The following is a 25,235-nucleotide window of genomic DNA, read 5'->3' on the forward strand; positions in this document are numbered from 1 at the left end:
CTCTAACAATGCCGTTACGGTCAGAGGCATACCCTTAAAACACGGAGGCCTTGAAATTTTGACACTTTTTCCGTTTTTACTATTAACTAATTTGTGTATTTTCCATTCTTTAGACCATGAGACAAATTCTTGAAGAAGCTTTTGCATTTCTGGATTGCGATCTGATAATGGACGCTTCTGCTGTTAACGATTACAAGTTTATAAACATTGCAAGCATCAATTACTTTATCTAATCTTCTAATGAACTCCACAGAATCTGTCCATGTATCAGATTTCAGTCCATTTACCTCATTTCGTTGGCAAGCTTTACCTGCAAGTTCCATTGCAGATGCCATTCTCCTACTTAAAAGTTGAAAAGCCAACGCTACTTTCATGCAATCAAAATTATTAGGGCTGAAGTGCTTCATTTTCAAAAAAGCTAATATGTTTGAAGAATCGATCGAGCTGTCTATTTGAAAAGTCTCTAATAAGTCATGGAAAGACATAATTTTTTTGTCACCTACAAATATATATCTATGTGTTCTCAAGTGATACAATAAACGTTTGATGAGATGAGGCCAGTCAAAGGCTGCAAAAATGTTTTGACCTTCATGAAAGAAGTAAGGTTTCTCTATCGTTACTTTCAATTGTGTGTAAAATAAAGTTTGATTATTTGAACCTTGATCGCAAACTATCATTTTAAATTTGAAATAAAGCAGTTAAAATTTGCTGTAGAATTAGAAATAATTGCTCACCACTAGCTCCTTTATTGTTAAATCCGTAAGAAAGTATTTGACGCCAAGGATTTTTTGCATTGATACTATCTAAACACCATAACAGGGCATGTTTCGCTATTCCACGGTTTCTAAGAGTCCCGCCCATATCCTCAAGACCTTCAATTTCGTCATATTTTTTTGAATATTCCTCCATACTCTTAATACTCATTTCATCGAACTTTAGCGCGCATACACGATCCGATTCAGGTAATTCATTCAAGTTTATTTTTATTTTATCTAACAGCTGCTTACTCAAACCCGGTCTAAGATCTAATTCCGCAACCCAGCTTCTAACCGTAGATTCACCAGCTAATCTAATTCCTAATTTACGCAATTGTTCATAACCTGCTGCAGAATGATAATTAATTATTTTACACAAATTCTGTTCTTCGAGTGTATACTTTTCATTACGGGAGTTTGATTTAAATTGCATTGCTACTAAAGTTTTGCGCGATTCGCTGAATTGTTTGTCTTTCATCAAATCATAAATGTCTTCAATTTTATTTTTAATTTGAACATTAACGCGAGCTTTTAATCTAATATTTTGCATTCCTAAATTTTTCTTTAACCTAATAAGCTCTTTCTTTTCATCTTTCAATTTTTTTACTAACGATTCTAAGTTTTGTATTCTTCGATGCAAAAAACGAGTGTTCTGTGCACACTCTGAAGAACATAATTCTTTACATGAAAATTTCTTATTTCTTAATCTATAGTATTTTCATGCCTAGATGCACAATTTTCCTTGTGTGTATTAGTTTTAGCAGTGGTTTTATTATTAGTATTGTTAGTTTTTACTAGTTCAAAATTCAAATAAGCTTCGTTAGATTCTTCTTCATTAATATTAAAAAATATATCTTTACCAGAAAGGTATTTTGCATCATTTGGATGTCTACGAAAAGTGATATCTGACATTTTAAGAAAATTGTCATCTGCAGCATCTCGTTTTTCACTTACGTTTTTGCCAAATATTCTATCATGTACCGCACTGTCGATCGTCATCGACATTTCTGGCTGTTGAATAGATGGTTGTTGGTCCTTAGTAGTGTCCATTGGAACTGGTTCCACTTGTATTACCGCAACTTCCATTTGCTGCAATGGCGTTAGCATCGGCTGCACAACTTCAGCTTGAGCTCCAGGTGATTCCCAGTGAATTGGCATAGCATCGCTCTTCAACTCGAACGTCTGAGTTTTTTCGCTCCATTTGTAATCTTCTGGATCACGAAAGTGTCTTGCACAGATGTTAGCAGTACGCACAGACGATGGAGCAAAGTGTCGAATTGTATTGCCTGAAATTAAAAAAATTTTGCAACATTTACAATGATTGCCAAGTATAAGAAGTTCTATGTATACTGAACAATTTATGAAGCATGTAATTTATATATATACGATCTTCTCCTTCCCCTTGTCGTGTTTGATATCTGTTCCTAAAACACGTGAGTGAGTAAGTTGGATGTGAGAGGTGGAAGAAATATTATTGCTGAAATTGCTCGAAAATGTTATAGTAAACAACGTGGTATACTAAATGGCTTTTTCTCGACACATTTTCCCATTTTACTCATAAAATATGATAGATACGACAAATATACATGACAGTGAAGTTGTAGAGCGTGAAATTTCCTATAAAATGATATAGTTTAAAGTTGTCAAATTCAATTTGCACCACCGCAATGGCGAAATAAATAAAAAAAATTTTACAAAAGAGGCTTTTTTTTGCACTCGAAATTTAACTGGACAATATTAGAGCACCTTATCGAGAATTTACTCTTTGAAAACGTCTATTGTTACGAATCAAACGAAAAAAGAATCATTTCGATACCTTTTTCAGTTATTGAGTTATCGCAAACGTTTATAAGGCTGATGTTTGATGAGATAAGCCTTTTTTCTATAACATAGATTTATTCAGAGGCCATTGAAAGTGGTCTTGATTTATTTCCATGTACTTCAAGACTCGAACTATCATATCTCGTGATTTAATAGACCTTTTTTTTCATTTATCAACCCGTATGAATTTTTGAAAAAACCGACCGATTTTGATGTTAATAACAAATGCAATATCTACGCGACTTTTTCATGAAATCGAAATTTGATAAATTCACTGTAAAGTGTTTTAAAAAAGGAATCTTTTAACGTCTTACATGCTAAATTTAAATAATTTTATTCAGAGTTATGAAGTATCAAAGTCAAGTAGCTATTCGAGGCTATTGAACAATAATTTTGCAAAAAAAAAATAATAATACCGTTGTATTTGTTGAAGCAATTACTTTATACACCTTTAAACAAAAAATACTTAACTCGTATATATATTCCACAATTAAATGGAAAAGAGGAGAAAAATCTGCTCTCCGACGCTAAAGTGATAGTGGTGGGGGGAACTCGGCGCGCCGACCAAAAACTAAATCGGCAAGGTTAAAATCGTTGCGCGCTATTTATATCCATTTATCTTGGCTTCTAATCAACCGATTTTGACGTTTTCTTTTAATTTGGAGCGAATCGTGAGAAATACGGATATCAAACTACTTTAATTCCTTTGTCATAGTTTTACTAGTTCTGGTTGTTATAATTTTTGTTGATTTTTATTACATAAAAAAACATGGTTTATTTAAATAAAGGGCATGCAAGTGCATATATGTTGCAAAACGCACCGCGAAATTTTAGGTGCAAAGTATACCACGTAGTTCACTATAACATTTTCGAGCAATTTGAGCAATAATATTTCGTCCACCTCTCACATCCATGTTCCAAACATTTTTGTGCTAATTCGACTGGACTATTGATTTTTCATGCCGTATAAGAGAGAATAAACTTATATCTATAAAGAACACATCCACGACCAGACAATTGTTTTATCTTTGCGCATTTGTGTATTTTCTCATAACAAACGATGTTGCAAGGGCAGATATATAGGCACAACGCGCTCGCTCGCTAGCTCGCTTTATCTATATGTATGTGTATACGAGGTGTGTTCAAAAAGTAAGGTGACTTTTCAAATTTCACGGGCAACGTACTTTCGATTATCGATGTTTTTTGTTTTGTTATGTTGGTACACTCTTCCCGAACATCTGTACCAAGTTTCAAGTGTATAGCATTTTTTGTTTGGTTGTGAGAGGCGTAAAGGTTATAAGTGTTTTGCGTGCTTGGCGATTTCTTGCTATCGAAAAATATGGATCAAAGGATTTGCATCAAATTTTGTGTAAAAAATAAAATAAAGTGCTCCGAAACACTTGAAATGTTGACGGTGGCATACGGTGAAACTGTTCTGAGTAAAAAAATGTTTAAAAGTGGTACAAACTCTTCCAAGATGGCCGGGAAGATGCCAATGACGAGCCTCGCTCTGGACGCCCAAGCACGTCAACAACTGATGAAAACGTTCAAGCAGTGAAGAAAATTGTTCTGGAAAATCGTCGAATCACTATCAGAGAAGTTACTGAGGATGTTGGTATATCGCATGGCTCGTGTCATGAAATTTTTTCTAACGTTTTGGGCATGAGACGTGTGTCAGCGAAGTTTGTTCCGAAATTGCTAAATTTTGACCAAAAGAACCGTCGCATGAGCATCGCTCAAGAACTGTTGAATGACGTCAACGACGACCCAGATTTACTCGAAAGGGTCATAACTGGTGACGAATCATGGGTATATGGTTATGATATAGAAACCAAAGTCCAATCGTCCCAATGGAAGAGCCCAGATGAGCCAAGACCGAAAAAAGCACGCCAAGTTCGATCAAATGTCAAAGTTTTGCTCACTGTTTTCTTCGATTACCATGTGGTGCATGAGAAGTTCTTACCATATGGACGTACGGTCAATAAACAGTATTATCTTGAAGTTATGCGCCGTTTGCGAGAAGCAATACGAAGAAAACGCCCAGAATTGTGGAAAAACATGGCTTTTGCATCACGATAATGCCCCTGCTTACTCATCTTTGCTTGTGAGAGATTTTTTGGCCAAAAACAACACCACAATTATGCCTCAGCCACCATATTCACCGGATTTAGCCCCATGTGACTTTTTCTTGTTCCCAAAACTAAAGAGACCTATGAAAAACGGATATTTGCAACGATTGAAGAGATAAAGACTGCATCGCTGGAAGAGCTCAAGGCTATACCGAAAAGTGCTTATGAGAAGTGCTTTGAGGATTGCAAAAACCGTTGGCAGAAGTGTATTGTATCTGAGGGGGATTACTTTGAAGGGGACAACATAAATATTGATAAATAAATAAATATTTTTTCTTAAAAATACAAAGTCACCTTACTTTTTGAACACACCTTGTATATATGAAATAAACTGCGATGAGAGAGAGAGAATTATCAGAATATAAGTTTGACAATAAATAAAATAATTAAAACACATTAATACAACAGTTTTTTAATTGGCGCATGGACAAATGATATATAAAAAAACAAATGTTTTAACCCACGCTAACTTTTTTTAGATTCTTAAACTTTTTTATAAGCTTCTATGTATTTATCTTTACCTAAACACTAAATGTACCTTGCATATAATCATATTGCCGGAGAACTTGTTCAAGGATTAATTTTTCTCGATGGAGCAAGGGATTGAAATCTTACTTGAAATTTGTTTACCGAAACCTATATATGTAACTTAATTAAGCCGTAAACTGTAAAATGATCTAAAATATCAATGAGAAATTAATGTTTTTTTACAACACTTTATGACGTATTTATAAAAATTTTCATTATCTTTTGTATGGGTTACTTCATTTGTTTCATCGCATAGAGCTCTTACCGTTGATTAACGATAACTACATGAACTATCATTCGCTTGAGTGTAAAATTATGCAACGGACGTATCAAGGTAATTGGATAATTTTCGTGAGTACATTTGAAAACGTTTTATTGAAATATCAGTGAAAACTGCGTAAAAACTTTTTACAGCAAACGAATTTGAGTAACTGATAGTTCACATTAAGATATTTATGAAAAAAGAAGTATATTTGAAATTAGCAAATATATATATATATATGACAGTGGATCGGTCGGCGAGACCCGTGCGCGCTTATCTGACCGTCGAGGTGACCCACAGTACACCCGCGCGCTCAACCCACATAAATCCCAACTGGATTTCATCATCAAAATAAGATAGGGCTTTCCATTGACGAGAGCTTTCCATTGATACCCGACACGACGTGGTTTCGTCGTCCCAAAATGAGTTGTCCCACCGTCGTCCCACCTCCCATAAATAAGTTGTAAAGTGAAAACACAAGTGGCATAGAAATGTCAGTTCTCATTTTTTTTTCTTTGGAGTAGCGTTTCACTTCTTTTGTTGGTGTAACACCAGCTGCAGTTGAAATAATCGAAACTTGTTTAAAATCTACCACGGTTACGAATTCATTCCGCTATTTTTTTCATATTAAACTTTAAAAGTTCCACGAGGAGCTTTTTTATTAATTTCATTTAATTTCAACACATACATTTACTTAAAATTGGAAAAATAAGCACTTCCAAAAAAAAGTATAAATATTTTTGGATTTTTGGGAAATTCAAATTTTCAATTTTCCAAAAATTTTCCAAATTATTTAGTAAAAATTCACACATGTTCCTCGACCAATTCTGAGCACTTTTTGTTCTACAACAATTTTTCCAAAAGTTGACATTTTTTGAGTAAAAAAATCATGAATTTCTAAATTACACTACGATACAAAAACCGCCATATTTTTTTTTCTAATCAACATTTTTTAATAAAGTCGAATGCGCTTGAAAGATAATTGTCCCATGTTGCGAAAAATATTATTTAAAGAGCCTATTTTAGGGTCCATTTCTTTTCAGCAGAGCGAAATTTGGAGAAAAATTGAAAAAAATTTGGAATTTTTTCGAAAAAATCGGCCATATTTTTTTTTCTGTCAAGATTTTCAAAAAAACTTGGTGATTATTCGAAAGAGCATACACTAAAACATAAGGAAACCAAATTTCATCTAAATCTATTGAGAATTGTACGAATGGCATAATGTCAAATCGAAGCATTGCAGCCATGGACGTTTGCCACTTAATGGGTTAATGGGTTAAATCAATTTATAGTTTTAAAGTAAACAAAGATATATTTGTATATTGTGCGATCAATTTTATGGTGGACACTGGGATGTTTATCAATTGAGTAAGTAATATATTAAGATTCAATTTGAACATTTATTTACTATAGCATGATAGTAGCTCTTTTATTTTCAAGTAAATAAATATATCTGGACGCTGTAGAATTAGTTTTGTTTCCAAGCTTAGTTGAATTATTATATTGTGTCTCAGTATGGCTAAATTGAAGTTCTTAGTTCTAAAGTAAACAAATATATTTGTATACTGTGCGATCAGTTTTTTTTTGCTAGCTTAGTTGAATTATCAATTTTATTTCATGAATTTAAGTTGTTCTGGCTTGTACATCTGATATGGAATGCAGCTTCTGTATATCATTCCAAGTGGAGGATAACAAAGAAAATATTGCCATAATAATACATAATAAATAAATTTCAGATGCAGTTGACATTCTAACATGTACTCAGTGCACTTCATAACAGTAGCAAGGACAAGGAGGGTTAGACGATTAGTCTTTACAAAATATTTTGGCTTAGTTTTGGCCTCTTCTGTAGAAGACATCAAGTTAACATGCGTGTGTTTATCTCATCTAAACCAATAGATGCTACTAATGAAACACACATTTATCAGGTACTTTTCATCAAATCTTTCTAGAAAAACTTAACACAGGATGAATGTTTGCTTATTAAATTAAACTTCCAAAATACAATTACAAAATGGGAGTAAAATATTCAAGGTCGATTGTTTAATAGAAAAAGTAGCTGTCTATCGAGATCTTTTATTGCAAATTCAGTCCTTGAATCTATTACATGCAGTAGTTGAAAGTGAAATAATTATCTTGTATTATATATCAAATTTATATTGATTAGCTTGTATCATCACAGTTGTTAAATGTCTTTTTATTTCTAAAATTAAGGATTCCTGAATATGCTTTTGAGATTTATCTGGCAAAATATCGGAAAAATGGAAAACTCACGTGGTGCCCCAGTTTGGTGTATAGATGTGTCACAAGAAAATATTATTTACTGGAGGTGCTTGTCAATTATGAGAAGTTCTAGTAACTTAACTAAACGTGGTTTAGAAGATAAAAATTTGTTGGTTGATGCTTATAATCTACCTATACATAATTCAAGCTACAGATTATACAAATGTTTCCAGATAGACAGTTGATTGCTTTAGCTTCACTTAAAGTTGAAATATCGCTTTACAAAAGTACATTTAAAAACATTTCAATATTAGTTTTGAATTGTGGTTTTTTTAAGCGTGGCTCAATTTTCTACTCAAAGTAAAATTTATTAACAATTAATATGTAATGAAGTAACAATTATATAACGAATATTTCAATATTGATATGTTAAATTTTATGTTTAAGGTTTTCAAATTTTATTACAATACAAATTGTTTGCTAGTCGATAACAATGGTTGCAACAGCTTGTCCATATGAAAATGTTATAATATGTGGAGACAGAAAGGGTAGTATATATGTGTACAGACTGCAAATCGACTCTGTCAACCTAATTCAATCTTTCAAAAGGATTCATGGTAGACTGGATGTACAGTCATGTATTATAGTTAATAGTAATTCACTTGCCAGTGGGCGTGATGGAAAATTAAGATTTTAAATTTAAGCACTTTAAAAATTTCTAATAATAGTCAAGATGTATTTCATTTTGTTGCTTGTTCGGATGGACGCATAAGGTAAGCATGATTTGCAAAAGTAATATCTTGTATTATTTCTTAAATGTATGAATATTGTCTTAGGACTTATATCTAAATATTTGTAATGACCATGGGATCTGGTGGATTTTTAAACTTGCCATTTTTCTTTTACTAATAAAGAAGCTGATATAAAAAAATTATCAATTAATGATGAAATGGAACTTCGTTTATACCAATTAGAAATTAGTAGTTTTGACATGGCAATTGTTAGTGATAACGAATACTTATTGGTCATAAGTGGATTTCCACTTATGCCATTTGACCATCTACTCAGTTTAACAAGTTTTCAAATTCATTTACCAGATAATCCTATTCCGTCTATGAAAATTATTTCTACGTGGAAGACAAATTCTGTACATTATGCGCAAATTACAGGTAATACTATGATATTCTCTTTTGATCATGCCGTGCGGAAAGTACGACTCAACTTAAAGAAAATACGAAAGTCACCGCACGTTTGGTGAAAAACGTGCGCTCGAATTCGCGCTTTCCGCACGTTGTTTTAAAAAATACCGTATCGAACACGTTCAGAAGAGATTCTCGTCTTATGTACCTTTTCGCCATCGCTTCGCCTTGCTCGGACATAAAACTCGTACGAGACAAGAAATTACTTCCTTGCACTAATTAACTAATGTACTATGGTAATATCATTATTTGAAAAAATAATACTTTTTATTTAATTTTTTGTTTACTTAGGTGTAAAACTTCTTCATAATAAGTGGAATTTTAGCGTTGGGGCTGACCAGAAACTTGCAAAACATAAATATCTATATAGTAACACTATAATTCATTCCTCACTTGTCAAAGGTGAGACTCTTTGTATACCTGATACACTCTTCGATATAAATATCTTCGATACTATTCAGCCCTGTTGCTGATACATACGGATTGAATCATGATCGGTATGTATATAAATCAATTCAGTAAATGACAGTCGTTTTAATTAACTCAGTTCTTCTAAATACTGTACATACATATTCACTAATCCGCAATTACATTTTTATAGACTGGATTATTTATGGAGACGTTTGACGATGCTGGTCGAATGGCATTCTGCAATCTCCTGCTAACACCTCATTAACATATCCGATAGCCCGGCGATTCCATGAGCTTTGTTTTTAATTTCATTTGAAATGAATATGGTATTTATTAGTTACATAAGCGTGCATGCCAAATATTTGCGTTTCAATACTGTATTTATTAGTTATGTATAAGCGTGCATACGAAATTTGAGTTAAAATATTTTATTTGTAAGTAATATAAGCTTGCTGCTTGAATTCAGTATGACACATAATCAATAACTTTATCTACAATAGGTGGGTGGGGGTAATCTATCATTTTCAGATTCATTATCCGTAAAACTAGTCTTCTCAATATCACCGGTATATATTAATTGATACAAAATATAATTTTCTTACCGTCTATTCTTAAATTTGTTGTATTTCAAGGGATCTCGATTTAAACAGGCCGCGCAAACAAGACGGCGCATGCGTTTTCATCGCGGCGGGTCAAATGTTCAAATACTTCAAATTTGTAATTCAAGCCATTAGCCTGCACTCATTTGTTTTGAACGTTCAACAGCGTTCGATCTTTTCATCAGCAGTAATATTACATTCAGTAAATAACAGTCGTGTGATTATTCTGAGTTTTTCAGAGTAACAAGCACCGAGTTATTTGCGTAATAATATTTAATTTATAAGTAATATAAGCGTGCGTTTATACTGAGTTTTCGAGAGCGTAGCGTCATTTCAATCAAGAATTGAAAGTCGGATTCGCAATGAAGGAAAATGAAAATTTAGAACATAAAGAAAGTGATAACGGTTTTAAACAACAGTATCATTTATTAGTTTATGAGAAAGAATGGAAAAAAATAGAACCGGTTGAAGTGCAGCATCGAGATAGAAAAACTCGGAAATTCCAACAAGGTTGGACCGATTTTATCATACAGAGGCTGTGGCAGGGTTGTGGAATACCATGTCCCTTCGCTTTCAAAGATCACAAATTCTACCGAAAAGTTTCTTTACCAGAGGTAAAGTTCTATGGAGATTGTCACGAATGTGGTAACCTTATTAATGCATACATAGAAAGAAATACTATTGGAGAATTTCCTATAACCATTATAATTAGTACTTGTGACACGAGAGGAGTTCTCCATAAGACAAACACTAATCTAAGTGGCGAACGACGAGTTCAAGAAAAATTGAAATTAGCTTATACTAAACCAGCAAGATATAGAGATGAGTTGAGAGCTGAGTTATTGAACGATAGTGGGATGAAGCCTAAGTAATATAAGCTTGCTTCTTGAATTCAGTATGACACATAATCAATAACGCTTTATCTACAATAGGTGGGTGGGGGTAATCTATCATTTTCAGATTCACTATCCGTAAAACTAGTCTTCTCAATATCACCGGTATATATTAATTGATACAAAATATAATTTTCTTACCGTCTATTCTTAAATTTGTTGTATCTCAAGGGATCTCGATTTAAACAGGCCGCGCAAACATGACGGCGCATGCGTTTTCATCGCGGCGGACAAATCTTCAAATAATTTGAATTTGTAATTCAAGCCATTATCCTGCACTCATTTGTTTTGAACGTTCAACAGCGTTCGATCTTCCTATATTTTTTCAAGATAAAAAACTCAAAAAGGAACGTCACAAATCTCAATCAGGATATGAAGTCTGGGCTGTAGCCGAAGAAGTATTAAAACCAATGACGAACCACAATATTTATAACTATGTCTGCACCAATCGGAACAATATTCAAGTTTCTCTTTTACAACATCATTTTCCAGAAACTTCATATGCATCAAATCTTCGTCAACAGGAAAAGTATTTAGAACCACCTGTAACATCAATTGTTCAATATCCTGACGAGTACGATACTTTGATGGAATTGAAAATCTACGTAGAATATGCAAATTTAATTCGCTCAGTATCTATAATGCCTTTTAGTGTTGTATTGTGGTCTTTGTCGCAGTTGACTTTCTATCGTGATATGGTACAAAAAAAAATAATTGTATTGCTGTAACGATTTTGGAAAATGTAGTGCCTGCAATTAAACTTCGAAATTATGTGAGCAAAAAAAATAGCATAATCTCCATCACCTCTATGTTGCAAGATCGTCCTGTATACTTTGCTCATCTTTACTCAGAAGATATTGATGCTTACAAGATAGCCCATTTTTTAGAAGATTTTATTGACAATGAAGGTATACCTCTACCACCGAAACTATGTGTTGGTTATAACATTTCAGTTATCGAAGAAATTTGCAAATCTTTAAATGAATGCTCTTTTAATTATTATAACACTCTGGTTTTATCTTATGTTATTCTTAAGAATGAAGAAAAAAATAAGGATTATGAAGAAAAAGCGCTAGAACTATCTGTATTGACACCTGTCTGTATTGTTATTGACTTGCTGAGCATACTGATAGTTGTAAAAAATTCGCAGTATTTGCAATATAAGCAAACGACCATTAAGACGTTTTATACAAAATGTATAATTTATTTAAGTATTATCTCAGATTGGGATGACTATCAAGACACGCTTGAGTCAATTTTTATTTTGATATTTTCTCTGTCGCAAGAAAACATACTTAACGAAACAATAAAGCTATTAGAAGAAAAGATAATGAATAAACAAGAAGTCTGTGCCCTTTATAATAAATTTTTAATGTGCACATATATTGATGGATTCTCCAGCGAACCAGTCACAATTCAAAAAGAAGTACCTACGCTGGATTTTATTCAGACATTTAAAGAACAAGTTTTAAAAAACATAATTTCAACATCTAAGGTACCCAACCCGTATTACTCTGTGGAATGGTACGATAATGAATTCGTTTATTTACATAATTCATTTCCGGCATGGAGTAGTTTGCTGATAAATGATGACATGAAATTGGACATAATCACTAATATTTCAGCAAGCCATCTTGAAATTGTCAATACAAAGAAACACTTTACCTCACTGCCTGATTTTCTAGTAGATCATGTATTGCAGTCAAATGGCTCAGTAAAAATTGGCAGAGCTAATTATAATCGGAAAACAGATAAAAATAAAACCACTAATTTGCACTTTGCCAAATGTTTAAAATTATATGAAGATAACTGGAAAGGAAGGAATCATTGCTATAAAAAACCCGCTGATCCTTTTGCTAAGTCTAAAGAGAAAAGTGACGTAGCTGATGTATCTGTTGCGTCGGAGTTTGATGTCACAAAGTTAACGAAAATTGATGAGCAGAATTCGAAACCAATCTCATGTGTACACGTAGACGTTATTGCTAACTTAGACAACAACGCACATATCAATGAACTTCATAGCGATGATGTTCACGACATTGGTGTAATTTCAGAGTTTAATTTTGAGAAAATTGACATTGTTCATTCGAATAATGAATTCAATCATATTGCGAATTCTTCCGTACAAAATAGTTCTACGATTGATCATTCATTGATAGCATGTCTATCTGACCACGATTATGCATTAAAGCATACTTGTGAAATTGAAAAAACTGGTTCGACGCATAATGAATCTGAAAATGATAGTTTGCCGCCACCTTTTGTAGATAAAGCGTTTAATGTAGAAGAGGATTATAACATGTCTGACTTAAATGAAAATATTTCAGGTGAATCAGAAACTCTATATACTATTGAGATAACGATACCGACTAACGATTTAGTATTGGATCGAGACTGTTTAGATTTAAAAGATATGAACTATTATTCTATAAGAGAGTTATTTGACAAGTTCAACAAACGTAAAAAGTATCTTGCTCCTTGTCCAGATATCAAGCTCAAACACGAGCAATTGATTCCCAACAAAAATAAGTATCCATTAATTCGTAACGCTAATATGCTACGTACAAGATTTTTAGAAGGATATAAATTTTCAATCTTAAATTCTTCGAAATTCGATGTAATAGCGGAAATTTTTGCTTTTGCGTTCAGAAATTTTACGAAATACCGATCTTTGTGTCTAGAAGATGAAAAATGTTTATTGAATAAATATAACAATGACTGTATTTTAGCATTAATCATCAAATTTTGTAGTACTGGATCGAACAAATGTATGTATAACGGAAGAGAGAAACTATTATTTAAATATGGCATGGTAAATAATGAAAAAGCAACCATTCATGTCGATGATACAGTTGCTGATTTTTTTAAAAATGCATGAAAAATCACCACGTTTATCGCTAAGGTCATGTGAAATTTAGATCCAATATTATTCGCGAAACATTTACAAAGTGTTTCCGGCTAAATTTATTAAATTCTACTGGGAACACGTCGTGTATCAATCGAAACTGAATATAATACCTTATCCAAACGTCGGATTTCGCGCTATGTGCGAATCCGGGGTCAAAAAGAGGGGTTTCCATTACAAAAAACACTTCGACCTTGAAATTACCTTTAAAATGAGGTTAAAGGTCAAAGATTTTTGGTGCATTGGGTGTCCCACTCTGTTCCGAACAAATTTTGTAGAGGTCATTTTTCGATATCTTAAAAATTAAAAAAACGCTTTTAGGCAGTTTTTCAAGCATTTGACCTTAAATCGACCTTCTCAAGGCCATGAAAAAAATTTTTTAAATATCTTTGTGGACGTAAAATTTCCCGCTCTTTTCGAATCTGATGTCAAAAATAGGGTTTCCCATTTAAAAAAAACAATTCGACCTTCAAATGACCTTGAAAACGATGTTCAAGGTCAAAACTAATTATACAGATAGATGGCCCCATTTGTCGTAAACAACTTTAATTTGAAAGATTTTTCACAAAACCACGACTTTTCGATTTTAAAATGGCTGTACGGATGATCTGGAACACCCGGTATGTGTATGTTCTGAGACAGAAGCCAGTGGGCCCTTTGACAGAGTGCCCCCCCCCCATTCACCCACTCGCCCACCCACCTACAGAGGTTATTAAGGTAGGTTGCTGTAGAAGTCGTTGCTAAGAGTCTAAAGCACAATCGATGTTCCTTTTTAAATGAAGATGCGTTCTAGCAGCGTGCATCATCCTTTTTCAGGGTCAAATTTGATTTAGGAAACTTTCGACCACTCACACCAGCTTACACTCTCTCCAATAACGCTTTACCTCATGCTGAGGGTTAAAACGCATTCGATGTTTCCTTTTCAATGAAGATGCGTTCGAAAGTATGTATTACGCAGCAGGTGATTGGAGATAGAGTAATCTTAATGACGAATTGTCTGTTAGTCATTTTATTGCTTTTTGTCTTAGAGATAAGGTTTTTGAGTTAGCCTTGTTTAGTTACGTTAACATCCCCCACATGCTGAGCGTCTAAAGCGAAATCAATGTTCTTCTTCCTTTAAAGATTTTTATTAATTTGACTAGAGTTTCTTTTGGAGAGTAGGAATCATCCTGATTTTTCCGAAAATCTTTTCCGGAGTCAGTCGTTCGGTAGTGCTCAAGAAGAATACATCGACGAAGCATTTAGTATTTTTTAGTAACTGTTCTTTGGTTTTTATAAAAAAAATTTAAAGAAATGGATAGTACACAAATAATTAGTACAATAAATGCCATGATTATTTTCATGGTTAATGTAAGTATTTTATGTATATATTCTATTCATTATTCAAGATAGTTTTTATAATAAATTTTTTATTTTTTAGACTCCGCCGATCTTGCTAGCTAGTTTACCGACTAGCATATTTTATTATTTATTGATTGCGATCTTAAGAGTGGTAAGCATTTTTTATATAATATCAAATATATTTATTTTTAATCTTTTTATTTTTTCTTTTCAGCTAAATATAATCGTGACGGAGCCGTCGCATAGGCGACATATTCAACATATATTAGAAGTAGTTATAAATGTATATATATAAATAATTATATTTAAATAAGTATATATATTTTTTTCTTAGTTATAGAGCGATGTTGAGAGAATAGAAAGGGCAGCGGCCGAAAGAGCTGCGGCCGAAAGAGCTGCATCCGAAAAAGCTGCAGCTGAAAGGGCCGCAAGCGAGAGGGCCGCTGAGCTCGAAAGGGCCGCGGCTGAAAGGACAGCAAAGCAAGCTTGGTAAGCTATATGCTGCTCTCTCTCTCTCTCTTTCTCTAAGCAAGCGCTATAGTAGTTTCATTAGATTTCGGGAATCTTACAACCTCACAGTTGATTTTATTTGAATATTAATTAATAAAACTTATAGAATTTTCGTTTAATTATTAATTTATTGTTCATTCAACTATACATTGAATATAATACAGTCTGTCTATAATCTTTATTTTCAGTAGTTGACATCGCTATATTGAAATATTGATTTGAATGTTTGCGACGGGGGAGAGGGAGGGGAAAAATAATTGACAGGTATTTCTCCGGTCTCGCACTGTCGCCAGCGGCGCGCAGTCAGCCGAGACAACGTATGCAGCTTTTATTTATTTTGTTGGGCGCCAGCTACCGTGCTCTCGCGTTAGGAGAGCAGGTAGCGCTGCAACGTTGGCTGACTCGGCGTGGTCCTGTTGGTCGCTGTGATGGTCGGGTGGTTTCCCCGCTGCCTCCCTCCTCGTCGCCGTCGGTGCTCTTGCGCGCGTAGCTATCACCTGTGAAGGATGAAGTGGGAGCGCGAAGTCCTAGGCCACGAATTCGTTCGAGTCTGAAGCGGGGAGACGTATCGGGCGAAAGGGGAAAGGGGGGCAACGGGTGGTTTACAAGGCCACCCACGGCTGCGGCTCGTTCGGCTAGCTAGGTATAGTTCGGGGCATGGCGGCTCCTAATCCAGAAGCGGGTACATCGAGGGGGGCGTCGCAGGGGCGCCCCGACTGACGGACTAGTAGTTTAGGGGGGTAGCTCCTTCCCTGGACTGGTGGTATGGTGCCCGCGACGGCGGCTATCGGCTAGGTGACAAACAGGGTATTCGCGCACGCGCTTACCGATCTCAGACCGATCGCGAAAGCTACGGGGGATGAGGCGATCAAGTGGGTGTAGTCAGTAACAAGTCAGGTTTAAGGGTAACTCAAATTTATTAGGCCAAAAACTTCCCAGGTCAGCCCCAGTCATCTATCCCTCGCGATGGTCAGCCTGGTCTAGGTTACTAGGGGACGCGAGTGGCGTACTACGACGCGAAGTCGATCTAGGCAGACAATAATTCGGGTGAATACCTCGGACTTCGGATACGATTACACGATGTCGATTTGTTTACTCGCGGCGAAAATTCCAGCTCGTTCAAAGCAAATACGCATAGGAATTCGGTCGGTCGCGCGAAGGTTAGTTTCTGTTCGCGGTGTTGTTGGCACTTTGTAGCGACGATCGCGAACAAAATAAGGACGACAATGTGTATCCGAACTCTGCCGGTCAAGCGAAGGTCTAGCACGGCTCGTGTAATGTTTTCGATCGACTCGGAAAAGGAATTCGTAGACGCGCACTCTAAGGAAACTCGTTTCTCGGATGACAACAATATAACGGCACAAGACGATGCTCGGAAGGTCGGTGGCGAAAACACGCGCAACAACGAAGGCGAATACGCGAAGGTCATGCGATATACCCGCGCTGCGGACATTCGGCAATCATGCGGCGATTTAGCCTTTCGGACACGGAACAATGAGACGACTCAACAAAGGGAAAGCTCGGAAAATCGGCGGTAAAGATATGATCGCAAAACGTAAGGCGCGCGAAGGTCGTATGACACTCCCGTGCCACAAACGTGCGGCAATCACGCGACAGCTTCGCCTCCTGGACAATAGACAACGCAACGGCTTGACAAAGAGACTTTCAAAAGTCAGCAACGAGTAGGCGCGAATATCACATCATCGAACGCGCGAAGGTCGTACGGCACTCCCGAAACGCGGCGGTCAATAATTACACGACAATCTCGCGATCGCCGGTCATGCAAAAAACGGTAGTAGGAAAAGGTACTTACTCCTGTCGAATTTTCGGGTAAATACTGTCGCGGCTACAGCCGCCAAGGCCGCTGTAGCGGCCGCTACTATTGCTGCCTGCGTTGCCGTTATTGCTACTGTCGCTGCTTCGTCACTTCGCTAATCTATCGCTATCTTTCTATCGCTGCTTTTGTCACTATTTTCTTTATTCTTCACTACCTCGCACTACTTCTCACTATTCCCACTACTCTCACTACTTTTTTCTGTTCTCACTACTCTCACTACTTCCTTTTCTGCTTCTATTTTTCGCTTCTATTTTCGCTGCTATTTTTTTTGCTTCCATTTTCGCTTCTAATTTTCACTTCTCTGCTTCCATCTGCTTTCTCTGCTTCTATCTGCTTTCTCTGCTTCTATCTATTTTCTCTCTGCTTTCTCTGCTTCTCGGGTACCGCGCGTCAGAGAGGCTCGGCGGGAACTTCTCGCCGTCAAGGCTTAACGGGTACTGGCGCGCCGTTTTTCGGCGACGCGCCGCTTCTCCTAGCTTACTTCCCCTTAGTTATTGTCGATTGGCTAGCTTGTTGCTAAGCCGGGTCTCAGCGCCGTCTATATTAATACTTTTTGCCCGCGCAATTTGTTTATTGGTCGGTTCTTCGCGCCTAATTTGCCTACTGGTCGCGAAGATAGCATCGATTTTCACTCATTAGTCCAACCACCCCTAAGCCGATAACGATTGGCCGGTCAAATAGCGTCGCTTGTCTATCCTCTTCTATCCACTGCTCGCTGGTCTTACCGATTCCCCTCGCTCGCGTCCGATCGGTCTAGTATCGGCGGTCTCGCTCGCTCTCACGCGCTCGGTCACCCCTACTTCTAGTCTAACTAGGTCTGCCTTAGTTAACGGGGGCTTGCGATCAGATGATCGCGGCTGGAAACTTTAGGGGCTTCTAGCTTCCCGGGGGAGTGTCGGATCGGGTCGTGAGTGCGCGAGGGGTTGTACACGAGCGTAAGGGTCGTGCGAATCGGTCAGGGAGACTTCTAGAGGCCATAGTTCGCGAGATTCGGGAGTGCGTGGGCGGGTGTATGCGGTCGTGGCTGTTCTGCCGCATCGTGCCGGTAGTGTATAGTTTTTCGTGTGATGACGCATCATCACATGTTTATTTGTAATATTGTCAACTTCATCAATACCATCCATTTCAGATTGCTTCCGTCTAGCTTTTATCCATAAAAACAATCTTTGTGCATCTGTAACGGCACATACAAAGTTAGCTGGTTTATTGTAATGATATGTATAGTACATATTGTTTCTAATGGGTAAGGTAATACGCTCATTGGTGGACATCTCATCTCGCTTTCAAGTTCTAAAATTGTTCTAAAAATGGAAAACAATTTTTAATCTATAATGATTTTAATTTCTATCAAAAAAAAATAAAAATATTTACTTTTCAGGTAAAATTTTTTGTAACCATTGTTTCTTTTTTAATCCTTTTACATAAATATTTCTAGAATTATTTAAATGATTGTTTAGTACACGTGCTAAATTTTTATATGGAATAAGACCGGATCTCCCTAATAAACCATGATGACACGTTTCTAAGAAATGATTTACTTTTCGACACTTGAAAGGAAGTTGAAACCAATGATATGGTGGTTCGAAGAAAAACACAATTGGAACAGTATCTACATCTAATGGTAGATATGCGAGTTCTTTACAAACAAGAGTCTCGTTTAAACTTTGAAAGCCTTGAAAATCTATTACGAAATCCACTTGAAAAGATGCTGAAGTTAATGTGAACTCTACTAGTTCCTAAAACCGTTATGAGAGTAGAGGCACGTGTTTGTTCTATATAAAGCCTATACCTCACTATTCGAAAGTAGAGGGCCTCATAGTCACCATACCTCACCAATCGAAAGTATAGGGCGTCATAGTCACTATATAGTATGATTATAGGTAGTTTTTATTAAATTCCAACAATATATATAATTTATTTTCTTTTTTATTGAAAAGTATTGTATACATTGATTACATAATGTCTTGTTAATTTCAAACTAATTTTTTAACATCACCACTAATTGGGTTATATTGAACAATACGGTCGTGTAATATTAAGCAGTAGGCTGCAGTATCTTCAGGAAAATCAGTCCGAGTTTCAAATTCTAGGCGAACATCGACTGGCGCGCTTTTTAATATTTCATTTTGTTTGGAGCAGTCTATAACTATTAGCGACACTTTATTAATGAAATCTTTTTTATTGAGTAACGGCTCGTTTTCTTGACCATAATAAGCGTTTTGAAAATTAGTATACATATCGTACAGAACAGCATACTGATTTTGATTGATATTCAAATTGAGATTTCCATATGGATAGCATTGTGAATTGAGAAATAGCTTCACATTACTAATATTACAATGATCAAAATTACTAGAATTAACACTGACCGAACTTTTACGTTTAGTTTGAAAAGCTAAAATAACAAAGCGAGACTTTTCCAATTGATTGGAAGTCTTAACACTCCAAACATGCTTTGATGTAAGTGGTAATTTTGGATACTCATACATTTCCCAAGTACGATAACTCATTGTAATTGCACGATCTCGTCCGATCTGATTGAGTAATTTGATTTTTTCTTTGTCTGCAACCATCACATATGGCATCAACCATTCAACCTTAGTTAAAGTAATTTTTGTTTTTTCTGAAGCAGCAGGATTCCCTATTGGAGCACACAAAATAGCATTCAAATCATCACTTGATCTTCTGAGAATAAGTTCATGCTTGACATTGACTACAATTTTCCGATAATCTTCAGCAAAGCCCATCAACATACTGAGAGGTATAGTAACATCAAAAAAACCTAGATCATTACATATTAAAACTTCATTGTTATCACCATTCCATCCGGCATTTTCAGCGATAGAGCTCTGACATGGATTGAGTGAAAGCCAATTTTTCATGAGAGTTGTTAAGCCTACATTTTTCACTTTATCAATTTCAATAGCATTTATTTCATATCGTATTTCCTCGAACAAATGACAGAGGGCGTTGTTGACTAATAAAGTGTTCTCCACTGGCGTAATACCGTCCGGCTTGGTCAACCTACCACAAATATGAATCATACTGCGCGATGGAAGCAGAGAAAAATCTTGATGTTGAATTGCTATATGAATTTCATCGCTATAATTGAAATATGATAATGAATAAGGCTGATGCGCATGAACTTCATAATGAGCTATAGATTCATCGAAAGAGACAGCTGAATGAATGTCTAGAATTCCCTCCATATTGTTGTTGTTGTTGTTGTTGTTTTATACAACATACTAATATGCACAATATTTTCTTCCACGATTTTCGACGACTTTTAGTCTCAAGCTTTTCAGGAATTGAATGTTCTGAGGTGTTAGCGGACTGATAGCTCGCTGTTGATTGGCTGCTGTTTGACATTTTTGTCTTTTAATATAGCCTCGGCCGCTCTTTATATTGTAAATGATACCCATTACTAAGATATGGTCTTTATATGTACTCGCACCGTGATGACTTCTCCTTGAAAGTTAACTAGGTTTTCGTCTTGATTAACTATACGAATTTGAAAATGATCAATGCTCCTCACAGCGACTGGAAGGTAAATGACGTGGGAGGGAACTTCTATAATCTTATATCCAGGTGGGACTGCTGGGAAAAATTCATATATGAGGGGATGCGCGGTAAAACGGTATAAGTCGACTTATACCGTTTTTCATATTATTGCATAATATTAATCTGACAAATTCTTGTCATATTATTACGTTAACAGCATTACGTAAAAGTGATTTTAACCACTTTAAATAAGTATTGTTCTTATGAAAACGGTATAAGTCGAGTTATACCGTTTTAAAAAATATTTTTCAAAACGGTATAAGTCGACTTATACCGTTCTGAAAATTATATTGTTCTATTGGAATTTGAAGAATGTCAAGCTAGCTGATAGAATCACAACATTGTCAGATATCTATAGGTATATCTAACTATACCTTTACGAAGGTGCGCATACTTGTACTGTCGGATTTGAGACCTTTTAGAAATTTCGCACTTATAATGTGTCAGTCGAGATTTAGCTTTCGATCATTAAACTTGTCAATTACAAAGTGTCCAAGCGTAGCAGTAAATATGGAAAATAACGATTCAAGTAGTTGTAGTAGTGAAAATGAATGTGATGAATTAAGTAATTATGATGATAAAACTGATTCTGAAACAGCATCGTCTGAACTTTCACTGACAGACGATGAAAAAGTTGTTAAAAATAAAGGAAAGAAAAGGAAATTGAATAAAAGTTCTCACAAAGGACCGAAACAAAAAAGAAGAAAAAATTCAGGGAAATCATACCTCACACGTAAAGGCAAAAAAGTAAATATTATTCTGCAAAAATTTTTGTTTATATTATCACTATTTTTAAGTTAGTGTTATTAACTTCAGCCTTCATTTTTTTAGATACCCGCAAAAATTTTTGATACTGTAAAAAAATGTTGCAAGAAAAGTTGCTGTGATAAAGTTAACGTCAACACTCAACAAATATTGTTTAAATCTTTTTGGGAACTTGGAGATAAAGAGAAACAAGATCTATTTTTGAGTAAGTTTATTCAAAAAGAACCACTAAAAACACAAAAAGCAGTTGTTTTACGTAAAAATCGACAATGTTCTTGGATTTATTCTGTTAATTATCGTGACGAAAATATACAAGTATGCAAAACTTTTATCATGCGTCTATTTCAAGTTTCTAATAGACGATTAACTTTCATACAATTGAGATTAAACCAACCAGTAATAGATATGACAGACAAAAGAGGAAAACATGGAAATGCTAAAAGAATTCCTAGCTACGTATTTGATCTAGCACTAACGCATCTAAGTTTAATACCTTACAGTAAATCACATTATACAGATTCTGATCGTTTATATTTCGAAGATTCAACGTTAACAGTAAAAGAGATTTATGAACTTTTCAGAGAGTATTTTTTTACTGAAACAAATACTCGTCTTACAATGCAGTATAATACATACAACCAATGGTTCAGAGAGAATAGTGTTTATTCGTTACAACAACCTCGAAGTGATGTGTGTGATTTTTGCACGGAATGTAAAAATAAATTGAAACTAAATCCAAATGATGAGTGCAAAGAACAGCTTGATAAACATGAAAGACTCAGTGACGAGTACAAGAAGAAAAAAAAAAAAATTTTGAAAAAGTGTAAAAAAGATAACACAACATTGGTTTTTGAGTTTGATTATGGTCAGAATTTCTTAGTTCCAAAGTTGAGTGTGAATTCACATTATTATAAACAAAAACTGTCGATGTATATATTTAATATTCATTGCCACAATGATAAAAATAGTACATTTTACTGGTTTTTAGAACATAATTCAGGAAAAACATCAGATACAGTGGCATCATTCGTTAATGATTTTTTAAAGCAATACTTGCCATGTACGAGTACAACAGTAAAAAAAATAATTTTCTTTTCGGATTCTTGTGGTGGTCAAAACAAAAATCAATTAATAGTTAAGTTTTTGTCATGGCTGAGTAAGCTATACAATGTATCTATTGAGCATATTTTTCCGGTTCGAGGCCATTCTTACAATTAGTGTGATAGAAATTTCGGACTTCATGGTGTAGTAAAGAAAAAACGTGAAAACATTGAAACAGCTTTAGATTATGTAAAAATCATGGAACGTTGCAGAAAAAATCCACAACCGTTTCTCGTTACTGAAGGTACACGAATAATTAAAGATTGGAACTCTGCTCTCAACATATATTCATACAAAAAACCGTACAAATTTAAAATAGAATTCAAAATACAGTCATATGATAGATTTGAGTATGATACGAATGGAAATGTGAAGGTCACGTACATTAACGATCACACAAATCAAGAAACATTTGCGGTGTGGAAGGAAAATTTTAATTACAAAAGGATTATGAAAGAAATCAGAAACGTTCCAAGCGTAGGTTTAGTACCAGCAAAAGTTAAAGATTTAAAAAGCTTTTTAAACTCCCTCAGTGTTGAAGCTCGAGCATGGTACGAAAGCATATTTTCAAGCGTATCTTCCAGAACAAAAGAAAAAAAGAAAAAAGACACTTAAACTTCAAAACCCGCAAAAAAAAATTAATTTTTGTTAAAAAAAATGCAATAAATTTAAAAAATGTTATTTCAAATAGGTGGCATCATACAATTTTTCATTATTAATCTTGTACAAGTAATTTTTTTTTCAATAAAGTAGCAAAAAGTAAAAAAAAAGCGTTTAATAATTTTCAAAACGGTATAAGTCTGAAATTGATTTTTCAAATTTTTTAAATGTTTTTCAATATTAAATAAATTTTATTGATTCTAATCGAGTATATTAATATAGTGCCTAGTAGTGAATCATTATACCAAGTATTTCAAAGATCGGACGTTTCTAAATATGTTTGCCACGTTTTTCTCATTTTTCTCAAAATGACATTTTTCGACTTATACCGTTTTACCGCGCATCCCCTCATATAGTATGTACTTTGCGATCGTTTATGTAAGAGCCTGTAGTAATATTACACTCTACACGTAAAGCGTTGACTTTGAGTATAGTGACGGGTAAGTCAGAACTATGTGTTTCGTTTTCAACGAGCGTGCGTTTAGTGAAGCCTAAAATTGATCCAATAGAATCTTCTGGTTCAAAATGTATTTTTTGACTGCACTGAATGACACTACGTAAAGTATTATTATTTGATTTCAGGATAAACGATATACCTTTAGGTGCTAATGCTTCTTTGAGAAAGATTTCAATATCTTCTATTTCGTAGCTACCAGTCGGTAAAGTGATAGCTTCTTGACCTTCAATGTAAAATTTATTACAACCAACGTCAATGTTTGGTAATGAATTAAATGTCAATAGCTCAACTAGACCAAGAACGTATTTTTTGTTTGGTATCAATTCGATGGGTGGAAAATAATATGATTCGAGTACGGATGATGTTCCCGAGAGACTCAATGTCAGTGTATTCTCCATGACAGATTCATATCAAATAATAGTCATTCGTCGAATGAGTATTTTTTATACTAGTTGTATCTTTTCTATAGTTTGTTTAAAAGAAATTTGAGACAAAGATGGTCGCAATTATATGTATTAAAATCTTGATATCGAATATAATTATACATGATTCTATTAACTTTGAGATAAAGCAATAGATCTATAGGCGGCTGTAGATTACCAAAACTATCAAAATGCATATCCTCATCACCTTTCTTTTTATATGCTACCCAATGAGTACCTGGTCCCCGTTAATTATATAAATTTACAATAGCTGTCTCTTGATATCGAGGTCCATCGGCCGGTAGAGCATCACGCATAAAAACACCTCGAAAATTTGCAATTTTTAGTATTTTAGCATATTTTCTTATATCATGATCTGTCAGTGCTCGATTAGGTAAAATTACTTCGAGCTTTTTTTTTTAAACCTTTTCCACTTGAATATGGTATCAGATGAAGACCATAACCTTTACGATGTGGTTTTAAATAAAGTCCTTTACCAATAGCAATAGCTTACATAGTTTTATTGTGTCTATGAGCTTCTTTCAATTAATTTTGAGCGGCCTTAGCACTGTTAACGGCTTTTGCTATTGAAGCAGCTCCTTCAGCTAAAGCTCCAGTGGCGCTCAAAGCGGCAAATAATGGAATTAAAAAAGGAAGAACTCCACCCACTTTACTAGGAATTGGTAGAATACGAAGCATCTTTATTTTTCTTCTTCCTCCAGCCTTCTTCACAGCTTCTTTAGCCCCTTTTATAGACGAACGAATGACAAAGAGTGATTTATTACTAGGTATAACATTTCTCGAGGCAGCGTTAATAATTTTTTTCAATGCAATTGATAGATTTTTACTTTTTACA

This window comes from Phymastichus coffea, unplaced genomic scaffold, assembly GCF_024137745.1.
Source record: "Phymastichus coffea isolate CEN01 unplaced genomic scaffold, Cenicafe_Pcof_1.1 PCOF00026, whole genome shotgun sequence".
Lineage (NCBI taxonomy): Eukaryota > Metazoa > Arthropoda > Insecta > Hymenoptera > Eulophidae > Phymastichus > Phymastichus coffea.